Below are 7,144 nucleotides of genomic sequence, written 5' to 3' on the forward strand. Positions count from 1 at the left end.
AAACCATTAAATATTTTTCTTTACTTTTTGCATGGTTTCTGAAAAGAAGTCCACTATAATTCTTGTTTTTCTTTAGTGTGTAAGGTGTTTTTCCCCCCTCTCTAGCTTCTTTCAAGATTTTCTCTTTGTCTCTGTTTCTTCTGCAGGTGTCCATTTTTGGATATTTATTATGTGTGTTATTCTCTGAGATTTCTGGATCTGTGTTTTAGTGTCTCTCATTAATTTTGGAAAATACATATTCAGCCATTATTACTTCAAATATTTCTCTGCTTCTTTCTTTCTTTCTTTCTTTCTTTCTTTCTTTCTTCCTTCCTTCCTTTCTCTTTCTTTCTTTCTCTTTCTTTCTTTCTTTTTTTCTTTCTTTCTTCTTCTTCTGGTATTCCAATTACATTTATGTGGTATGTTTTACAATTGCCGTGCAGTTCATGAATGTTCTCTATTATTTCTTGGTTTTCTTTTTGCATTTTGGGAAGTTTCTATTGACATATCTTCAAGAACACTGAATCTTTAATTGGCCATATTCAGTCTACTGGTAAGCCCATCAAAGGCATTCTTCATTTCTGTTATAAATTTTTATTTCTAACATTTCCTTTTTTATAAATTTATTTATTTAATTTATTTATTTTTGGCTGTGTTGGGTCTTCATTTTTACACATAAGCTTTCTCTAGTTTCAGTGAGCCAGGGCTACTCTTTGCTGTGGTGTGCAGGTTTCTCATTGTGGTGGTTTCTCTTGTTATGGAGAATGGGCTCTAGACACGTGGGCTTCAGTAGTTGCGGCATGAGGGCTCAGTAGTTGCAGTGCATAGGCTTAGTTGCTCCGTGGCATGTGGGATCTTCCCAGACCAGGGACCGAACTTGTGTTCCCTGCATTGGCAGGTGGATTCTTAACCACTGCACCACCAGGGAAGTCCCTCTAGTATTTCCTTTGATTCTTCCTTAGAGTTTTAATTTCTATGCTTACAATGCCCATCTATTCTTGCATGTTGTTTGCTTTTCCATTAGAAACTTTAGCATATTAATCATAGTTATTTTAAATTCCTGGTCTGATAACTCCAAAATCCTTGCCATATCTGAATCTTACTCTGATGCTTGCCTTATTTCTTCATACTGTGTTTTTTCATATGTTAGCATGCCTTTCAATTTTATGTTGGAAGCTAGACATGATATATTGGGTAATAAGAACTGAGGTATGCAGGCCTTTAGTATGAGGGTTTATGTTTATTTCACTAGGAATTATGCTGTGTTTACTGTTTTCCATAGCTATAGATGTCCAAGTCTTCAATTTCCATTACTATCCTAGTTTTGGTCTCTCTCTTTTCTTAGGATTGCCTGGAAATCCCTCATTAAATAGTGTCTGAAAATTGTAGCTTTTCATCTGTAATTCTCTGTTATATACAGTAGAATTATTGATGTGATTATAAGGGATGGTGAGGAGATAAGTATATTTATAGTCCTATCATTAGTCTCAAGTTTTAAGTAAGCCTGGGTTTTGCCCCAAAGTGTGACCTTCAAAAGTGCATCTCAACTTTTCCTCCCCTTAGGTAAGGCAGAAATGCTGGAGATGATTGGAGTTTGGTATTTTCCTTACCTTACTTTGACTAGGCTGTTATAAAGTAATTTCCCTGGAGGGAAGGGAGAGAAGAGAAGTCTGTGACCTTATTTCAAAATGATTACATTTTCCTCCTTCTATCAGAAGCTCATAGAGATTATTCTGTTGTCTTCACAATGAGAACTTGGGTGGTGTTCCTGGTGGTAAAATTCACAAAAGTGTGGAGGACTCCATGAGACTGAGACAGCCCAATGTTTGTAACTTTCACGCTCATCCACACTGAGTCTCCAGGAGTTCATCGAAGTTTTTAAGTGTTTTTAATAATACTGGCTTCAGCTAGGGCTTCTAATCTTGAACTTCAGTTCACAGTAATCTCCGATTCTATGTATGCACCTGTCTGTCTCTCTACTTTTTAGCAGTGTTGCTGAAATTTGGGCTCTGTACACTGATGCCAGATTAAATCCTGGAGACAGAGATTTGGGTGAAGTAGAAAGAAATAGCTTTATTTCTCTGCCAAGCAAAGGTGGCCACAGTGGGTAATGCCCTCAAGACTGTGTGTCCCACTCTCGAGGGGGTAGCAAGGAGTCTTATAGTGCTCAAGGTGCAGGGTGTGATCAGGTCATGGAATTTCTTCTGATTGGTTGGTGATGAGGTAAGCGGGAATCAGCATCATCAGCCTTCTTGTTCCAACTGGTCTGGGGTCTACATGCTTGTGGGTAGCATACAGTTAACTTATTCCACTTGGTGGGGGTTTCAGTATCTGCAAAACAACTGAAAGGACATGGCTGAGAATATTATCTATAGTCCTTGAGGAAGAACTAAAGATCCTTGACGTTGTTTAATGGCTAAAGTATTATTTTGTCTTGCTTGTTTTCCTTTCATTCTGCATTTTCTCACTTCTCTGATTAAATTTATTCTTTGACTAAAGTTTTTCTACAGACAAAAGGCAGGAAGAGAACATGGGTGGGGGTCTATTCTGGGAAGGGCTCATAGAGTCTTGCTCAGTTAAAGCAGCATTTTTCCTAATTATGTTGATACACTAATGGATCTGTTTGATTTTTCAGGACTTATTGATTTTGCAATAAGAATGAGAGGATTGGGACTTCCCTTGTGGTCCAGTGGTTAAGAATCCACACTTACAATGCAGGGGGTGTGGGTTCAATCCCGGGTCAGGGATCCCACATGAGGCAAGGCCAAAAAAAGAGAGAGAGAGAGAAAGAGAATTGATATCTTTTACCTGTTGGAGCAGAAACCAGAAGGCTTGGCAAGCAAATTTTAAAACAGATTTATTCAACAACAAAAAATCTTAAATTAGAGGTCATTGTCTTCCACAGATTCCATCATCAAGAGGGGAGTTTTAGTTCAAACTTCCTATCTTTGCAAAAATGTAGGTCTGTTTGTTTTTCTTTAGCAATGAAATAAGAAGTTCTTTATATGGTTTAATATTTGAAAGAAAACACTTTAGAACAAGTTAGAATATTTACCATATACAAATTAATTCTATTGTATTAAGTATATTTATTTTTTAAAAAGCAGAATGCTTAAACTTTTCCAACTTGTACATACTGGAATAAAGAGGAAGTTTATTACTACACCTAACTCACATCCTTTATGGTGAGGAGAATGCTCAGTGACAGTTCCAGTATTTCCTACTTCTGCTCTCCTTCCACATGGAAAGTCTAAGAAGTGGTCAGAATTTGGCTTGGCATTTCAGATGGCCACTCTGATCCCAGGACTACATCCTCTGGTGTCCCTGCCCTCAGACCCTAGGATCCATGACTCTGGTCTTACTCTCCCTTAGCCACAGCCTCCTGACTTCATGTTTCTGTAACAATTCTTGCTGGAGATCCTCAAGGGTCTCTGTTACTTTGGCTAGAATGATGGAAGCAATCTCAGAATTACAAACTTGCCATCTGGATCTTAATTCCAGGTGTCACATTTCCCAGAATCAGGGGACAATAGCCCTACTCCATTGAATGAAGCCTTTCCACACTTTCTGTCAAAATGACCCAGGCCCAGACCTGCATTCTGAGATTATATCCTTCTCCAGCAATATTTTTCTAGCAAGATGTCCTCTGCTATCCATCCTTCATCTCTGTTGTGCCCTGGCTACTATGGCAGAAGAGTGTTTCCTCGACACCTTGCCATTTAATTCACCACCAGTAAATGTGATGGGTCAATAGGAATATGAAGTGTTGCTCAAACTCACTAAGAATCAGAGAAGTGCAGATGAGAATTACACTGAGCTATCACCTTAGACACATGAGATTGGCAGACATTTGAAGATTGCTAACTGAAAGTATCAACCAGGATATGAAGAAAGCAGGAAACTTTCTACACAAGAGGACAGAAATGCTCAGTGAAATTAAATACACTGTTGCCCTGTCCTCCAGCACATTCTATTCCTGATGTCTATCCAAGCAAAGTCCTCGTGTCCAGGGCACATGTAGGAAAGTGCTGATTACAGTGGTATTTGTAGTAACAAGGAGTTGGCAGCAACCTAAGTGTCCTTCACCAGTGGTACCGGTAGGTTAAATGGTTTTAGGTTGGTTTCCTCCAAAACCAGACCCTGAGATGAGGATTTATATTCAAGTAGCTTACTTGGGAGGTGATTTAAGGGAGCACCACCATGGGAGTAGAAAAGTGAGGCAGCGGCTCTTTGAGACTCAAAGAAGGATACATGATCAGCACATTACCTCAGAGGACAATGGAAGCTTCCTCTCAGTGGAGAACATAGGGAGGCAGTGCTGGCCATGACCCCAGAGTAACCCCACCTTAGTAGGTGGAACACAGGGGCATTTATGCACCCACTCACATTTTCCAGGCTGAGTGGTGTTCCAGGGCCATTAGTTGCAGGTCCATCTGGATGGCCCAAGCACAGGCCAAGAGAAAGCCTTCACATAGAGAGTCCCAAGTTCATGCAGCATAATACAGGAGGCATGGACTAGAACTGTTAGTGCCAAAGAGAGAGCACAAGGCAACACTTGTGTCCTGAAGATGGTTTTAGAAATGGGGGGGGGGTGTTGTGGGATGAATTAGGAGATTGGAATTTACATATATACACTATTGATACTATGTGTGAAACAGATAACTAATGAGAACCTACTGTATAGCACAGGGAACTCTACTCAGTGCTCTGTGGTGACCTAAATGAGAAGGAAATCCAAAAAACAGGGGATATATGTATATGTATAACTGCTTCACTTTGCTGTACTGTATAAACAAAAACAATATTATAAAACAACTATACTGCAATAAAATTTTTTTTAATTAAAAAAGAAAGTGTAGAGGTAAGTACATTAGAAACAGCAAGAGTGATAGACCTATACCATTAACATAAATTAAAAATACATGCAGAAACAAAAGCACATTATATATGTCACACTCGTAACTTATATGTGGACAAATTTAGGACACATTATACAGTGCCTCACGGTGGAATGGTGAATGGGACTGAAGATGGGGAAGAAATTTAGGGGCCTCATGGAAATTCATGAGGAAATGCTGTCATAACCTGAGGGAGTGATTTAAAATATCCATCTCCTTCTACTCCTCTAGGTTAATGAACCTGCTTTTCCTGGATCCCCTTAAAACCCTAACCTCCCACGTTACACTTAGGATATCTGGATTCAGCCACCCTAAGAGTAGGAACTGTATGGATTACAAGGTCACTCCACTCTCAGTCTGGTCCCAGGTCTCGCCAGAGTACATTTGAACAAGAGGTGCACAAGGACAACCCAAGTTCCCACGACTACATTTCCCAGAGCGCCCTGGTGATTCTAACAAGATTCAAGGGGTGGAGCAGTTTGCAAACCAATGAGGTCTCTTCCTGGGCTTGTCCAGGAAGTGGGAGGATGGCAGTCAGCCCGGTTCCTGGTTGTGGGACCCAGGGGAGCTCGGTAAGTGACGTGTTGTGCTTTGAAATTGGGGTTTAATCCTATTTCAAATGTGAGTCCAGGAGACTAGATACTACACACACCCGAATGTCAGGTCCTAAGCCAGTTCAGAAAGTTTGGCTGACATATAACTTGAATCCTTATGCTGTAATTACAGGATAATGGAGGAGATAACACACCCCAGTTCAAACTGTCGGGGTTGATGCCAAAAGCTCAGCTTCTCTGTACACCGGTGCCAAATCAGATCTTGGAGACAGAGTTTTGGGTGAAGTAGAAGAGGAGAGCTTTATTACTTTGCCAGGCAAAGGGGTACACAAGAGCTCCTGCCTCGAAAAACTATGTGTCCCAACCCAGGAAGATTTGATAAGGAGTTTTATAACTCCTTATCAAAGGAGTTATCAAAGGGTGGGGTTGCAGACAAGATGAGGATGTGTGTAGGGTCTCAGGTGGTAAGTCTTCTAATCTTGATGAGCTTCTCTGGTCCCTTTAATCTTGCTTTGGGTGGTTTCTTGCCTGCCCCTCCCTTGATTAGCAACTGTTTGAGTCTGCCCTCTGGAACTCAGGGAAGGTCATGGAGGCTGTAGTCTTTCCGACAAGAAATCGGGGACAAAAATAAAAGGCCAAGCCTCCATACCTGGGTGCCTCACAGGGCCCTGCTCAGTTTCAGGGTTAGAGTAACAGCCATGTGACATCCCAGGTGTGAGGACTTGGGTAGGTCATTTAAGCATCTCTAAAAGTCAGTTTATCCCTCAGAAGATTGGAGCTAATAAGAGAGCTTACTTTAAAAGTTTGTTGCGAGGATGAAAGTATATAAAATATATCTAATGTGTACAACACGTGATTCAGGGGACAGGATTTCCCTCTTGGATAATTGAAACAGCAATGTCCACCTTCTCTGTCCCCACCTGGGTGTGTCCCAAAGGGCCCAGTTAGTCCTGCAGTCATCAAATTCATGATCACTCCTGCTCCTCCTGCATTAGCTCATCAGAAATTCTCTAATGATCATCCCCAAACTCCAGGGAGGCTGTGTTGTGTTGTCTGCACAGTTCAAGGGAATTCTTGAGGACATTTTATCTTGATGGAAGGAAGACCCTAAGGGGAAGGTCTTCAGGAGCCATAAATGACAAGAACCAGCTCTTTCACTGTCAGGCAGGCTGAGGACACCACTCCCTGAGCACAAATGTTTAGAATTCCACAGGAGAGAGGAGCCTGTGGAGGCTGACAGCCCCAGAGCAAGGGGTCTGTGGGCTCTCCCCTCCGGACTTTGCTCCCTTGCCCTGGCCCGATGCCCACAACAACAACACGCCTGTTGGCTCTTCTTTGATGAACTGACCTTTCCCTTCCCCCAAGTCACAGTTTAGTTCCTCAACCACAAAGTGGCTGACCCTGCCCCCTCTCACTCAGAAGGAAGTTGTTAACTGCCAACTATGTATATAGCTGCATCCTGCCCAGAGACTTATTTTGTTTGCCCTTTACATTTTAAATAGTTCAGAGCCAACTTTAAAAATAGGCAGATTTCACCCACAACTCTGAGTTTCTTCTCCTCAAGATGGGGAAAAAAAGAGAAACAAAGAAACATTCAGAACTTCCTGCTGCCTGGGTGTAACTTTTTTTTTTGGCTGTTTTCCATGGGCTTTCTGTGCAGTAAGCACTGTGAAGGACGGTCTGTGGGCACGGCTTGCATGGCAACTTCTCTTG

General features: G+C 41.5%; 1 long non-coding RNA gene across 1 annotated transcript in view; it reads right to left on the minus strand.

Moving 5' to 3' along the window:
• The window catches only part of LOC125962820 (uncharacterized), a 222,014-nt gene that overhangs the window by 171,051 nt on the left and 43,819 nt on the right, over nt 1-7,144 (minus strand). The gene's annotated exons all lie outside the window — the stretch shown is intronic.

Source organism: Orcinus orca, chromosome 21 (assembly GCF_937001465.1).
Source record: "Orcinus orca chromosome 21, mOrcOrc1.1, whole genome shotgun sequence".
Taxonomy (NCBI): Eukaryota; Metazoa; Chordata; class Mammalia; order Artiodactyla; family Delphinidae; genus Orcinus; species Orcinus orca.